At 46.3% G+C, this 16,756-nt stretch overlaps 1 protein-coding gene and 1 pseudogene across 1 annotated transcript in view; one reads left to right on the top strand and one right to left on the bottom strand.

Annotated features, from left to right (window-relative positions):
- The window catches only part of LOC149371807 (uncharacterized), a 92,773-nt gene that overhangs the window by 16,084 nt on the left and 59,933 nt on the right, over nucleotides 1–16,756 (top strand). The gene's annotated exons all lie outside the window — the stretch shown is intronic.
- On the bottom strand, nucleotides 1,179–15,377 carry LOC149371808 (uncharacterized; annotated as a pseudogene).

The raw sequence follows: 16,756 nt of genomic DNA, 5'->3' as shown, positions 1-16,756 counted from the left end.
AGTGCGCGCTAAAGAGCTGTGCGAGGAACGGTGCTGCGGCTTGCTTACGTACTGTGTTGATTTCTTTTTAGTTCACGTGCGAAATGTTCGCGGCTGTGGGCGTACAAAGACAGTTAGACAGATGGTGAATCCTGTGCCGCTCATTATGTGTGATTTGTGTTTGTGTGAGCCGAGACCAGCGAGGATTAGGGGTGAGGTTCAGAAAGGTTTGTTTTGATGTACGGGGCGTTATAAGACATGCATGCCCCATGCATTTTGGCGTTACCTGGAGTCACTTTAGTAAAGTGTGAACCATCGTCACCTCCTGTTTTCTCCCGCGGATGCGAGGCAGAAGCGAGACGACACACGCGTATAGTGCAGCGCCTGCCTTCTGTACTGTTTTCATTTTCTACCACTGCCTGTCAAGATGCGAATTCTGTTTAAATACAACGCGAAATCTGTAACGGACTCCGCTCTGATTGGTTTCATCTGTGTGCTCTGAAGCACCAGCGAAGCGTACATACATGAAAGAACTGCATGCAAGAGACATGTGGGATAAGTCGCGTTCAGGGAGCACCAGCAGAGCATTGTGCACGGTAAATAGAAATGTTGGAATACAGTTTTCTCGCGTACAGCTTTCGAAATATTAAAAATTCATGCCATGTTCTGTATAAAAAAATTGACAACCAGTGTATCTTTACAATTACAAGCAGGTGAGATTACTTGCTATGTTTATGTTTGTGAATGCGTTTTTTTTTATTTTTTCTATAAATTCACTGATATTACTGTTGTACACATAAGACAAATAAATATAGCATGTAAATGATGCCTCAGTCATGCACAATGTAGCATTCAATACCTTGCACCTCTGTTCTCATGCTCGAAGAATGCACATGAAAAAAAAAAATAGAAACAGTGCCAAGACCTGTGCTCTTAACTTTTCAACACCTAATAGGGCTGCCTTGATGCGATATTGTTGGTGCTTCAAAAAAAAAAAGCGTCTTCAACTTAGTATCTTAATACAATGATTTCGTATGAACAATGTTGGAATAAATGTTCCATGTCACTCTTCATCATGCCTGTTATTTATAGCACAACTTTGCGTCTTGTGCAGATCCCTTCAGAAATAGTGTCCCTCGTAGCCTATGCCACTCTTGGATGCTAAACCGCACAAAACCAAAAAATCAGACCTTCAGAATTCACATGAGTGCCTGTGTAAAAGCTTAAATGTGCAACTGATTTGTATTTAGATTGTTTTAGCACTAATAAATGAGTGAGTACTTGCTGAACACTTCAGTGACCTTTGCAGTGTTTTTGCATCACAAGTATAAGGTGTGTTTTAGAAACTGCAACAAAGAATCTTATTTCCTCTACTACAGTCAAGAGACCCATTTACCTTGCGTTTGGCATATCACTGCCATTTATCTGACATAAGACACAACACGAGATATTTGCAATCTAAAGGAATGCAGGCCTGAATTTGACACTGGGATTCTACTTCATAAAGAAGCACATTGGCCAGGTTCATTCCTTCAATCCACTGGTGAAGCTACCCCACTACTGTTACTGTATCAACAGTTATTGAATGCCAAGTTTTGATTGTGTGATGGAGGAGCATTTAAGAGAGTATACAGTACAGCTAGCTAGAACAGCTGGTACTCTGTATTTTCTAATAAATTTGTGGCATGTACAATAACCCCCAGGGCCGCCGCGGTGGCTCAGTGGCTATGGTGCTCGGCTGCTGGCCCGAAAGACGCGGGTTCGATCCCGGCCGCGGCGGTTGAATTTCTTTGGAGGAGAAATTCGAGGCCCGTGTACTGTGCGATGTCAGTGCACGTTAAAGAACCCCAGGTGGTCGAAATTTCCGGAGCCCTTCACTACGGCGTCTCTCATAGCCTCAGTCGCTTTGGGACGTTAAACCGAATAAACCAACCAACCAACCAATAACCCCAGGGATTGAAATTAATCAAAAATCCTCTTTTGCAGCGTGCTTCATATCCCAAGTGCAAATTTGGCTTGTCAGAGAAGACAGGGCACCTTCTACCTTTTTTATGTTACCTGCAAGCACGTGCGTGGAGATTTCCCTGATGATGCTGCTATTGAGCTGGGGGTTAGTGGTGTAGACTTGTCCTGAAGCAAGATCAGTTTTGACCCGAGGTTCTAGCTATTTATCTGAAGCATCTCGCCTACTTTCGCTTGCGTGGGGACTTTGTTGTGGGTGTGTGCAAGTGCTTGCAGGGGGATTTGCATATACGTGAAAGACATGAGAGCGGAAAACAGAAACACGGACGAGTAAGGGAACAGGATGAGTGCTGCACTTTCAACTGGATTTATTCAAAGAAGAACGTTTATATAGCCTTCGCCCTTATCCATGCTCTTGATCGCATGGATTGGTTTTCCGCTGTCATGTCTTTCACGAATATGCACCAACAAGCCCAGCTTCAAGTACTTCTCAGCCAGATTTGCATATAGGTAAGGTGACCGGTTGGCTGAGATACGTTGTCACACTAATGGCCTGAAGTAAAAACATTTACATTACCGGAGACACCAGCATTCGGATTCATTGTGTTTTACCTGCAAGTGTGGGAGCTTCCTCAAGGGTGACTGAGCTCATGAGGGGATTGAGGACATTGTCTGTGAACTGTCTGCTTCTGAGCTTGCGTGCTCCTACATAGATATACCCTGAGATAAAAATTTTGTTGCCTGAAGCATTGGTCTTTCTGCTCATCTAACCTTACCTGCTTGCGATTTTGCTGTGACATAAGTGGCGAACACTGCAATCCTGAAATAGCACCGTGAGGTGTGCTTGCAACCTGAAGTAAAAGTATTGCACGAACTGAGGCACTCACTGTATTATAACTTATCACCCTACGCAGACAGACTTGGTAAGACACCACGACCTCTGTCAGAATTCTGTGTAATAATGTAGACATGCCTAACACACAGTCTCTCCTGCGTAAATACTCCCATCTAGTGCACCACTTTGAACTGCTGATACATGATGCATTTTATTTATCATGAACCTGATTCTTTTTATGCTGCATTTCTGCCTTTACTTTCGTACTGACATACCAGTTAGTAAATTTTTAATATTAACCTAAATATTTAGTGTTTTGTTGAAAAGTTAAGTTTACCTCTTTTTGCTTACGATTTGGCTGTAAAGGCTGCAGCTAGGTTCAGCATAATTTTCAAAACTCACTCGTAACAAGCATTAAAATTTCACACTGAATGCAGCTTCTACTAGACATAAACAGAGAGCAGCCACAATTTGCACCTACCTGCTCACTATGTACCCTTTGGAATATTGTTGGCACTGCATCTGGTTTCAAAATGTGCCTGGTGTGGCTGCTGTAAAAGCATGACAGCTCGAAATGTCTTGATCAGATCCTCTGCCCTATATGTAACTAGGCATTGGTGCCGTAATAGTGCTTAGCCACTTTTGCAGGGTTTTTGTTGTTCTCAGGAATTCATATACTGTTTCACTGCCAGGCCTGTAATATATACCACTAAACGTAAGGCTCCACGAATTAATGCTTGTCATGCGTGCTGAATGCGTACAAAAAAATCTTGACGAAAAAAACGCGCGACAGTGGCGTTGTGAATTTTCCAAAGAACATTGCTCACAAATGAAGCGAAATGCCCGATCGCTTTTGACACCTTGTTTTGCATATGATGCACGATGGCGCATTCTTCTGAAACTCTGTGCAAGAGCTGGGCAACGCGGTAGATCGCGTCGCGCGGAGTCACAGCGTGGTGCGTGCCGACGGGTCTAGCGTCCAGTTTCTTGTACGCGATCGACCGACGTGCGCATGAGAAGTACGTTCGACCAATGTGCGCACCGGAGACGACTGGCGTCTGCAGTGCTTTCCCGGCCCCGAATCAGACATCGAAAACAAAACCAGCAGAGAAGCCAACGCTCGTGCGAAAGACCGCGGACAGAGCGGCGGGAGTGAGTGATTCCGAAGTACACACGGCGCGGAGAGGTGTGTAATGCAATGCGTATTGGGCGTATTAAACTGCCGTGTCTTAATTCTGTCCTGCAGTCTACGCTGTAAGTAGCAATGAACTAGCATCCCTCGGTAACCTACAGCTGCTACAGCACACGAAACGAAAACGAAACTTTCTTAAATTCTGTGGCACACGTCCGCATATTTCAATGTTTAGAGCAATAAAAAAATTAAGTGTAATGCTTAAGCACTTTATTCGACGTTTACAGTTCTAGAGGTTTATTTTTAATGTGTTTTGTGTCGCTATATTGAAAATGATCGCTTAATTTTCAATACCACGAACCACAAATAAGTACAGGCAACTATGGGAGTAACAAGATGGCGCTGCTCGAGTGTATCACAACCTCCTCGCCGCGCTTTACCCCCCTGCTGTAAAGTGCTAGCGGCCCGGTAATGGGCGCGCATGCGCAGATGTCGCTAGCCGAGCCTGGTAAACGGTAACTTAAACGTGGTAACGATGTAACTCTCTAATTTTGGAATTTAGCCTGCGTGCTTTTGCGTACGCCAGGAAAAATAGCGTAGTCAACATGGCAGCGCATGCATCGGAGAGAAATTGTCAGTGTTATTGGCCAATGCCTTCGCTAAGCGCGAAAAATATGACACAAAATGTTTTTGCATTACAACACCAGATGGCGCCGCTGCGGCCTTGGCTATCGTTGCGTTTGGGTTGTTGTACGGTGAACTAAATGTGCTCTTGCGACTTCCACAGTAACCTCCGGCTAAATGCTGCGTATAACGTACCTAAGCGCTCATACGCTATACTAAAGGTCTCTAATGTCTGCGCCTGTGCAAAACCTATCGTCCTCGTTTCTGACATATACCCTGATGCAAACAACGTTACGTCAAAGGGCCATCCGCGATGGGGAAAACCATCGACTTTCGCTTCTGATCCGGTTTTGCTTGTAACGATCGCTCCCCCGCGGCCTTTATTTTCCCGATTACAAACGTCTCGCAGCCATTCTTTTCCCTATTATAGCTCTCTCAGTGCACGGCATGTTTTTTTCCCATCAGACCTGAAACGTGCTCTGGTGAGGTAGGCCTAAAGAGGTATAGTTGTCTGTATCGCATTGTAGCGACAAAGATGCTTCCTTCACTGAAAACGGAGGTCAAGAAATGAGATACGGGTGTAGCTATTACTGGCCGATCCCTCAGCAAAACTACGTTGCGTCGACACAGTTGTTTTTCGCGGATTCCAGGGGCTTAGGCTGCGCCACCATTCGCTACAAAAAGGCGTCACGTGTTTGATTCGAGTGGCGGGAAAATTCGTACTTAACCATCCTTAGCACGAACTCAGCAGTACACGCAAAGAAGAAATACTAACGACGGGTTGGTGCCTTTTTTAAGACGACAATTATGGAATCCGTAGCCTCGCCGGAATTGAACGTAAAATTTCCCAGGTAAACTCCCCTCGCACACATGGCCAGAATAGCTCACGAGCCTTTTTTTCAGCTCGTCGATCGGTTCTAAAAGCTTCACGGAAAAGAGAGGAAAGCGAAATGAAGCAGCAGGCAGACAAAAAAAAAAAAGAGAAAGTGGCTAAATTTGGTGCACGCCTGCCAGCATCGAGCCGAGACAAGGAGAGCACTTCAGGGAAAGACGGCGCATTTCCTCCGTGGGGACGGTCCTCATGAACATTAAGCCCTGTAGAAATTGTGACTCCAGAGGCCGCCGCCGCGGAAAGTGCTGACGGACTGTCAAGCCGCTGCCAAGAGCGGCGGCCGTTCACTTCGCCACGGTCAACGGGCACACTCCGTTTGCTCGAAACGCCGTTGAGAGCGCTGCAATTTGGTAGCGCACGACCGTAGTCACGTGGTATTCTTTCATATTTCGCGGGCTTCGTTCACTTCGCCACGGTCAGCGGGCACACTCCGTTTGCTCGAAACGCCGTTGAGAGCGCTGCAATTTGGTAGCGCACGACCGTAGTCACGTGGTATTTTTTCATATTTCGCGGGCTTTCTTTAGATGCCGAAAAAAAGGACACCGTAGGAGATACGATGCTACAGTAAACTGGATCGGTTGCTTATAAACGCGCTCTACAACCTAACGTAACGGTCTTGGCACTAAAATGAATATTTGAAAATTTGCATAATTCATCTCAGATAATTAACTAATTAAGTGCACTAAAAATATTCTGAGGAGCGCCACATGATGGCGAGCAATGTATCGTTGGTTTCAGCGAGCTGCGGTTTACCGCTTTTTTTAAATCCTTGGTTCAAGTTACGTGAAACACCCTATATATGTCGATGCATGCCGTTTCTCGGCACCGTATCTCTGTTATCGGCATCGTTCCTCGGTATCAAGACAGAGAACACATAAGTGCAGCTCGAACGCATACATATGCCTACCACGCGTCACGTTGGAGATCAATTAGCAGTTATAACATGCTTGCGCAACACAGAAACTCGCCGAGCTGCGATGCAAATTTGGCACCGCGAACGCTTAGCTAATGATAGGCAATAAATGAACGGTGCAACCGCGGAAGCACGTTCGCAGTGGGACGTCGATGACAAGGTTCGGCTAATTACCGTCTCAATTTACTATTACACATTTGCTCATTCACGCCAATCAAAGACTCACGCACGCTGCGACGTGTTGTAACAGTACAGATTATCCCACATGACGTTTAATCGATCGCATCGTCCACAAAGATATCACTGCTGCCTTCAGCGAAGGCTACCTTGCTACGGCGTGCCCGGTCATGTGCGTCAAGGGTTGATTATGTTCACTGTTTACTCGAACGGCTCGGCAATAACCACCTGTTCCTGTGTTTAACCATTTTCAGGAACAGACAAGAAGAAATTTGGAGCATGGAGCCCACAGAGTGTACTGAGCTGGCACAAACAACATATGCGATCTGCTCTAGCATTCTATTACTGCTAGGTCGTGATGTCGAGACGTTGCCGGATACGTAGGTAAGAAGGCTGCCAATGCGCCCATCTTTGGTGTTTCTGAATGGAATGAGTCGGCGAACACTGCGTTCAGGCCTATTCATTCTAAGCAAAGTAGTCCAGGCTAGAGTAAGGAATCAGCCATTTTCTTACGGGCGAAAAAAGCATTCCCGTTTTATACGCGCACTGATTAAGACAGGGGCGGATTTGCTGGTCGGTGTTGGAAGGGGCGGTTGAGGTGTGGGCAGCCCCATTTGAAAAAGGCATTTCTTGGGCTTTTTTGGTCGAAAAAACGGTCTTCAGTATAATTTTCCTTTCTAAAATTTCTCCCACCTCACCCCTTAAATTCCTCTGAAGATGGTTCAAAATGACATGCAGCGACGTTTTAATTAAGGTGCGCCTTCTCAGTGTGGTGCGAAATGTGACCACAGACCGGTGTACGTAATCCAGAATCGTGGTTCTGCTTTCAAAAAGCCTCAGTCATTTTTGTTATTAGCGTTTCCGCTCTCTTGAGAACGCCTCCGAATGTAAAAGAAAGAAAAAATGCACTGTGTCTCGTCGTCGAACGTAGTTGTAAGTGCTACGAAATGCCCTGCTGGAAGGCGGGACATATCCTGTCACGGCTTATAGATGGCAGTATACCCACACTGGGCATCCACCCGTCCGTTTGCTTGGCTCTTCGAGATGGGGATCATGTATGGTCTCCCTGTTTGCTTTTACGGCTTGAAGAGCCGCCTACCTCAGTTGTTTTTCGTCCATCTATAGACAGCGCGCTCGACCTCCCTCACGCAGTGCACTCCACGTTCAACAGAATGGAAAGCTGGGCTAGTTGTATAGGTTGTTCATGATGAAAATTGTGGGCGCGAACAAACAAAAGACAGCAACGAAACCAGTGAAACAGGAGTGGTGTACAAAATCCCTTTTCTCTGTGGTCTGGTGTACATAGGGCAGACTGGGCGTTGTTTGAACATTCGCCTTAAAGAGCACAACAATGGCAGTACCTCAGGGGTGAGGGAACACCTCCAAGAATGCAATAATTGCCGGCCTATCTTTGTGGCAACAGAGGTTCTATTCTGTCACCCTCAACAAAGAATCAAGGAGGTGATGGAAGCTTTCCACATTGCCTCGCACGGTAATTGCGTGAGTAAGCCGTCAGTATCGCTCACGAAAAAGGAAATAGGTTATCTGCGAAATTTTTGAGTTTGTTCAGTCATAACATGGAATCTAAACTGTTTTTTTTTTAACCTGTACTTACCTGTGATATCTTTTCATATTTAAGTGTTTGTTGCCTTCCCATTAAACTAGTTGTGAAAAAGGCAACATGCACTCCACGTCTCTGGCTGCTTTCGCTACGTGATGCTCTTCTTGGAACATCGCGATGAGGTCGGCCGTTTCGGTCCCCTTCGTGTGCGTTTATAGATGAAACTGCCGTTCATGACACCCGAGTCTTTCTGTCTCGACTCACCCGCGTCCACGGCTGCTACAGCGCTGCCGCCGAGCCTCCGCTTTGGAAGCGCAGAACGAACGTAATAGTGATGGCGATGATGATTTATCCTCGATCTAGCACGTGCACTATGCCAATGAAAGTGAATTATTTGTGCGTGTGCTGGTTCGATCGGGGGGGATTTCGGAATGTATATGTGAGGCTTGGTTCCGGACGATGCTTGCCGAGAATGGGACCTAAAAGTGTTTCATGCTTAACATCTTGCAACGCCGTAACGGCAGAACAGCACGGCCGTCCCGGGCTTTTTGTAGCGGTTAGTATCGTGTTTATATATTTAGTGTAGATAGGGTGCAATGTGCCATCATTCTTATTTATTGTGTTGGGCGTAATCTGGATGATTAGTGATTAGAGATTCCGGCGGGCTGATACATTCTTTTCTGTTGTCACTATATCTGCTTCGTTCCAGTTAATTTCATGGCCAGTCTCTTGCGCATGCTCCGCGATTGCGTTCGTTGTCACTTTTCCTTTCGTACGTCGTACTGATGTTCTTTCAGGCGTCTCGTGAGACCTTTCATTTCGCCTATGTAAACTGATGAACAGTCGGCGCAGGTGATTTTCTAAACCACGCCGGGAAACTTGGCACGAGGGAGCTGGTCTTTCACGTTTACGAGCTCATTTCTTATCTTGCTTGTTGGTATACATGTGCGACATGGACGCCGTGCTTGCGGAACATCCGCGCCACCGCCTCGCTGATCCCTGATACATACGGGATAGGGGCTCGTTTCGGTTTCGGTGCGTTAGCACTTTAGTCTTCCCTGGCAATAGGCTTCTTCGATGGAGCCAATCTTCTTTGCGTGTTCCGAATGAAGGAAAGCGGGTAGCCGTTTCTTTTTAAGTCATTTTCCACGCTCTTCATTTCTTGGTTTAGGGCTGCGTCTTCACTGCATACTTCCCTGGCGCGGTTGATCAGAGAATAGGGTTAGAGAATGGGGATGGGACGAAACGTCATTTGTGTTTGACCATGGTCAGTGACCAGTGAATCTCATCAAGCCAGAATATGTGGACTTGCGCGCTTATACGTGTTGGTGTTTTTGGCGAAATGCGTTACGAAGGACTTAATATTTACTTCATGTAGAGGTATATATATATATATATATATATATATATATATATATATATATATATATATATATATATATATATATATATATATATATATATATATATATATATATATATATATATATATATATAAATGGGGAGAATGTATGATTGCCGTAGAATGGGACCAGTGATTTTGGCGACTTGTGATTATCCTTTTTTCGAAGAGCCTGTAGACTTCACTTCCAGATAGTTTTTCCCACTTAGGAGAACTTATTAAGCATCAAGAAAGCATATAACTGCAAATGCAAGAGCGATAATTGGCGCAATAACTAAAGCTCCACCGTGACATCCGAGGCTGCCGTTCGAGTAATACGTATATGGAAGTTTACATTTGTGGCGCTCTAGATGCAGGAAAATACGCATTTCAAGCCGGGGTAGATAACTTTAACGCCTTGCATGAGTAATTAAAAGCTCCCACCTCGTTGTGCGATGCACCTGGCTGGCACCAAATTCCTGGCGACGCACTTGTTGCAGTTGCCGCCCCTCCTTGTGTTAATTAGCCAGGAAAACTGCTACAATCATCATGTCTTTCCATATTCACATGATGAAAAATGCCTGGACACGGTATGAATATGATATTTTAAATACTCTTTCTTTGATTCGCCATTGAAATCATTTGCCGTTTCGCGCTTTCTTCATATTCTCTATCATATTGGTATTTCTCTATCCACGAAAGATATATCAATGAATTTTTGTTGTTTGCTAGATAAGTTTTCATAAAAATAACTATGAGCTAGTTAAGGTTGTGGTTGGTTTCATTTCAACTCTTCGTTAAAATTTTCCTCTATTTACTCTGTATTTTGAGCTATTTGCAACCAGTTGGCAAAACAAAAGGTACTACATTCACGCGAGGGAATCCACCTCTCCGTATTCCAAAATTTTTTTGTGCGTCGAAAAATATTTCCTGAACAAAACTAATTAAGTCCCTCGTTTCCAGTTGTCAGGCATTGCCATACAATAAATTCAGGTCAACTGAAGAGGTCGACGCGCCATTCATCGCATGATCTTATCCAAAGATATGGCGGCGCGGATAAGTGGCCTCTAAAGCGTGCATGCGTATACAGGAGCGTACAAGCGTGCGCACTGCATAAAAGTAATGCAACAGCGCTGAAAGCATGTTCCTAAACCTGAATTGCAGTTTCCAGCCCCCTGCCAGCTCAAGAATATTTCTCTGCCGCCGCCGTCACATTTGTTTATGGTGCCCCGAATTCTTCTTTGTCCGATTGCCGTAACGGTCCCTTATGAGTGTTTCCGGCATCGGGATACGTGCCGACGTATCCTCCAAGTCGGATACAAATTAAGAACGAAGTGGCTTTTCCCCGTCAAAGGAACCCCTTCCAGTCAATGGCGTCGGCCGATTCTCACGACCCTGCTAGCGTGAATATGCAGGGAGGGCACTATCCCCGACCATGGATGGAGTGGGAGGCGACTATCCCCTTTAAACTGCCGCTCCCTGCGTTGTCACACTAGCAGGTTCATGAGAAGAGGCCGACATCACTGGCTGGAAGGGGGTCCCTTAACGGGGAAAAACTGATTCGTTCTTGAGTTTTATCCGACTACAGTCGAAAAATATTGAGACAATATTAAGGGAGTCGATGCGTCTTTGATAAGGCAATGTCACCATGCCAACCGATGTATGTCGTATGTGCTTCCTCTCGTCTGGTATGAACATCACAACGAAAACATGCACCCACCACTGCCGACCTTTCGCCGTAGTCAGTTGCGCTGTTCCCGCATATACGTGAAAGAATCGGTGCCTCCGGGGCAACGGACGTGGCCTTTCATTTCCTCCCTGCCCATCTCGCGCAATACAGCTCGGCGATAAGGCAGCCCTGTCTGATGCTCTCAGATGCCGCGCAAACTCCCCCAGCCACTGCGGTTTCCCGAGGATTTGTGAAGGAAGACATTTCGACATCTGGCGTTGGGCTGTTGCCGACAGCAGATGACGTCTCTTCCCCTCACCGCAGCGCCCTCAACAATGGTGCAGGATTCGAAAACAGAACATGACGGTTGAAGTGCTGATTGTGTTCTCGCGCACTCGCCCGGTCTTTCTTTCTTTTTATTTTTTTCTCGAGAAAGCTTACTACCCATCGTACGGCAGCCTCATATGCTAGAACTGGGGTTACTGGGGCTCTCAAGTTCGTTGCCCGCGCTTTAGACTCGCACAGCCGGGCGTATTACGTGTCCTAACAGATGCAAGAAAAATAAAAAATAGGCCTTTTGCCGAAAATGCACGCACCGCATTATGGAGCAAATTTAAGTTCTTATTTCGAACGTGAACGAAAAAAAAATGCCCAGCAGACGAAAGACGGAACGGGATGGGATCTCGTCTTACGTTATCCTCCTCGTAGTCAAATATCGCTGCATTTTTATTTTCTGGTTTGGTTTGGTTTTGTCGGGTTTAACGTCCCAAAGCGACTAAGGCCATGAGAGACGACGTAGTGAAGGGCTCCGGAAATTTCGACCACCTGGGGTTCTTTAACGTGCACTGACATCGCACAGTACACGGGCCTCTAGAATTTCTCCTCCAAAGAAATTCTAGCCGCCGCGGCCGAGATCGAACCCGCGTCTTTTGGGTCAGCAGCCGAGCATCATTGCCACTGAGCCACCGCGGCGGCCATTTTTATTTTCTCTCGTACTTTTCTATAAATAGCGAACGTGATTAACAGGATGTCCGCATGTCATGCACACAAGCTTCGTCATAACGAAGCAATTGATAGCCAGATAGGAATGACAAAAGAAAATCAATTCCTTTTTAAAGGCCTTCTTGGAGGCCGGGAGCATTGGATCCTGGGAACTTGAGCCGATTTTCTAAGTTCCTTGCAATCATGGCTACAGTACGAAGTTATAAAATTTGATTTTCGCATCTGCACGTCACACTTCAATATTATATTTGATGCATGCAGGTTTCGGTTGTCTTCTGGTGACTTAGGAACCGTCCTAATTTCGGTATTATTTACGGCCAGCCTCTTGTTTCCAGATCACACTACAGTTAATTGTCTTTTGACTTCATAATTTTCCGTGTGGTCTGTAAGATACAAAGAAGAAAAAAGCTCTATGGTTTTGTGTTCGCGTTGTGCCTTTCCGCCAACGAGTCACCGTCGGGTATATTTTATGTTCATGTTGAACCGAAGGCACAAACCATATAAAGCACAGATGAGGTATGTTGCGAAGCTGTATGCAACAAAAAGCTTATATTCACAGCCTTTTCGCTGCGACAAGACACCACCCCGATTTTGTGCCCTCACGGACTGATGTGACGACGATGGCTATACGCACGAAGATGGTCGTTTTCTTTCTTGTGTCTTTGCGGTCATGAATGACGTTCAAAGACTCCCCAGTCGTCCGTTGCGTGTAACCCATAGGCTTGATTACTTGGCATACGTAAGCGGCAAAGATGTGCGGCCGAGATTTGCGACAGAACCCATAGGAGAAACGGCCTCGGCTTTCCACACTCCTTCAGCAAAAGGAGACGAATCAGAGCACGCCTTACAGGGCGGTGCTGTGCAGGATACCGGAGGCTGAGTCAGAACACCAGATTACGCGCTTCTCACGTAGAGCGAGCATTCCCAGAAAACAGTAAAAGAACGAGACCGGACACGCGGTGTCCGTGTTGAGATAGCTCGCAGGTATGGATACGTTTTCGGCACTGGCAGCTCTCATTAGGCGCCATCTAACGGCCACAAAATGAAGACACGCGTGCTTTTTTCCTGTTCCAATGCCTTGCACTTTGACGTGCCATAGAACGATAAGACGAGGGGACGTACCCAGGAAAGGCAGCTTCCATCCACACAAGGGGGCGTTACGAAGCGCAGCCTCAGCCCGACCCCGAATGACATCCATCCATCCACCCATCCATCTCCGCGCGCCGCGGCGTCTTAATGACTTCGAGAATATGCGGTACAGCCGCAGTGGATGCCCCGAGAGAAATCCTCATGAGACCGCCACACGCGACAGCTTGAGGGCAGGGCTCCGCCCAAAGTCTCCTCGTTTCTCATAATTGCGCTCCGCATGCTCCCAAGTCCGTGAACTTCTTGGCGCACCAATAACAGGCGGAGATCCGGGAGCCAAGAACTGTCTATCGGCAACATTCGTGAGATTGTCTAGTGGTTAGCACGCAACAAAGCATCGTGGTTGGTTGTAGATTCTTCCAGTAATGTACGTTGTTGGGCTAGTTGGTCCATTCTCAGAATTCTTTTTTTGCGCACACAAAGAGGGCACAATCTTCCTCCTGTGCCGTCCTGTCTTCCTCGTCCTTTCTCTATCGTCTTTGCGCGACGTAAGCGAGACCCCAGAGGTCGGCCCTGCCGGTTGTGCTTACCAGCAGTGGGTGAACAAAATTGTCTTTTTGGTCCTGAGATTGCAGGATCCAAACTCGCAGTCGTATCCTCTCTCCAAATTGGTTGTTTTTTTTTTTTATGACCAAGGCATTTCTCTGCCTCCCCATAACGAATAAGGTTGTTGTTGTAGGTCTCTGGTAGAATTGTCCTTATTTGACGTGACGTCGTGTTTTCGCAGAGGAAAGATCAAGGTAGGGGCATGCGAATAGCACTTGCCCAAGATCGAAGTGAATATGAATACTGTAGCTTTGTTACCGAAACGAATACAAAGTGTAGCAAAAAAAAACCAAATCGAATACAGATCGAATATTTTGCGCATATTCGATACTTGTGCGAATGTTCGTACAAAACGCATAATTGTGCGCAAGAGCTTATTGCTACCGGTTAAAAAAAAGACGCAAAAAACATCTCTTCTAGTACGCACGCGGCACGAAGTCAGCATATGTACGCTGTGACCGTCATCTCATACGCACAGAAAAATTACCTTTACCTACCAATGACGACAGCGAATGAGCGCGCGCCATCTAAGTAGATGAAAGGAGCGAGAGCTACATACAGCCTCCGAGATCAGTTCATCAAGGTAGGGTTTGCTGAGACTGCCTGAGCCCGATCGCGTCACCCAGAACTAATCTTGAAGACCAAAAACGGAAGTCAGAAACCCTACCTGGGTTAGGTTAAAGGGGACGAAGCACCGGTTGACGCAGCGATGACGTCACATATATTATTGAAAAACACAAGCACGCGCGTTAAAATGGCTAAAATAGCGACTGGAAATGACTGTTCAGTTCATAAAATGCCTAAAACGACCCAATGCAACCCTCAAGAATTATTGTTCGCGCGGGGAGAGCGCAATAACACGCCATTAATGTTCCTGACGTCGCAAACGCAGTGTTGCCGGCAGAAGGCGCATGAACTGAGGCGACGGAAACGGCTCACTTTAAAATTGATTGGCGCAGAGAGGAATCGTCGAACGGCTCCCAAGCCTCTTGGAATTGATCAGGATGGGAATGGCAATATAAGTTTCCTTAGGACACGTGAATCCCGAAAAAACCGCGAAGTTGCAGTTTAATTGTAATCAACTACCCAACAGTAAACGAGTGTGGGTGGCGGTCATGGGGGTGGTGTTAGCGTTTCTAAAATAATGCCAGTAGTAGCTCTGCGTGTGCCTCTCAGTGACAAGGCAACATTGGATCTCCTAACCCTATACCACAGAGCGCCGGTGTCGCTTTAAAACTCCATGAGCACCTGAGCCACTACGCGCCTCCCAGCTGACGCAAACCGAACGACACTCTACAGTCGCCCACCCCACCCCGTCACTGGAAGCTCGTGTGAAATGTTAACATCTCACTTTGTTCGCCATGTGACTTCCGTGGAAGGGAACTCAAGTGGCGACCTTGTGCTGCGCTAGGTACCTCACCTTCACACGGTCATACGTTTAAACTCGATTGCGGATAACCGAGAAACCGTAGGTGGGCCTTCCAGTTAAGTCAGGAACGCTTATCAGCGCTTACCTGTTGTTGGTGACGTGCACTTCACGCGGACAGGGCACTAACATTGACCTCTGGTTGACTTTCGGAGGCGTGTATTTGCGATACGCGGGAAAAGGAGGAGATAACCGTTATCTCCCTCTCTCTTTATTTTTTTGCGCTCCATCTGGTTAGCTTTCCGCGAACGGCGTTGAACAAGGTTGTGTATATGAAGTTATCGCATTTGCCCCAGTGGAGTTATCTGGGCCGTTCTACAATTTTTTTTGTCTGTCCGCTCGCACAACTCGTAGGACTGCTCGATGTCAGCTTCGCGAAAATCACGTTGGTGATCAATGTCTCCTTTGCGAAAGTCGCGTTGATTTAATATTTGCCACTAGTAACATGCACTTTCACGACGTCTCACTGCACACCTGAAATAAATCTGCGAACATAGCGAGAAACGGTCTGAGTTATATAATTTAAACAGCGCAGGGCCCACGGAATATGAAAGTGAGCAGAGGAAAAGAGGAAACGGAAAACACAGCAAAACAAAACGTTCGACGCATTCCGTCAAAATATGAGCACGCAATGGAAGTTCTTCAGATGCATTTCTTGAACGTTATACTAAGCGGACGTGCGTGCTTTTCTATCTGCGGGAGATGCAGCCATACTAACGGGCCACTATCTGTCTTCAAACAAGGAGGCATCACCATTCCAAAGTGAGCAACATCAGTTTGAAAAATTTTTGGATAGCCGTCAGTCACTGTTCGGATAGCCACCAAAAACTGTGAACGTGTCTGATGACTATTCTCTTTTTATGCAGCTCCAACAGCATTAACATGGCGTGCAAAAAAAAAAAAAAGCACTTCAGCATTCCCGTAGTCACCTGAGTGACAATCCACGTTGTTCTATGATTTGTTCTTACTACATGCATTATGTATATAGACCTGAGAATCTTGCGCGGCGCCCCTCTGAACATGGCCAGCATTAAATGCTTAATACCATATGTCGTCCGTGGATGCTGCGAACACAGCACCATGAAGAGGTATTTTGGTGCCACGAGACGAATCTCTTCTTACTCAGTGATAAAATTGGTAAATAGGTTTTTGAAGAAAGGAAACGGCGCAGTATCTGTCGCACATGTCTCAGTGATGCAGTTGTCATGCATTCTTGCAAGCACTTCCGGCATGAGCTATGGCTGTAGACCTTTTAGAAAACTGAGAAAGATCGCTACAAGTATCCGCGAACGATGAAAAAGTAAATTGGAGTCTGCCACATGCCAGCATGAAGCCTTTCTAGTCAACAAGGGCGGAATGGGATGGTTCAGGTTTCTTCGCAACAGAGTTGATCTGAAAAAAAAAAAAGGAAAACGTCCCTTGCTTCAAGCAGATTCGCTAACACCCTCTGCTTCCACGAACCAAGAGGCTCAACCATTTCCGTTATTTCACCCCGCCGCGGTGGCTCTGTG

This window comes from Amblyomma mixtum, chromosome 1, assembly GCF_055824585.1.
Source record: "Amblyomma mixtum isolate Tamu chromosome 1, ASM5582458v1, whole genome shotgun sequence".
NCBI lineage: Eukaryota > Metazoa > Arthropoda > Arachnida > Ixodida > Ixodidae > Amblyomma > Amblyomma mixtum.
This window is presented reverse-complemented; position numbering and strand designations above follow the sequence as displayed.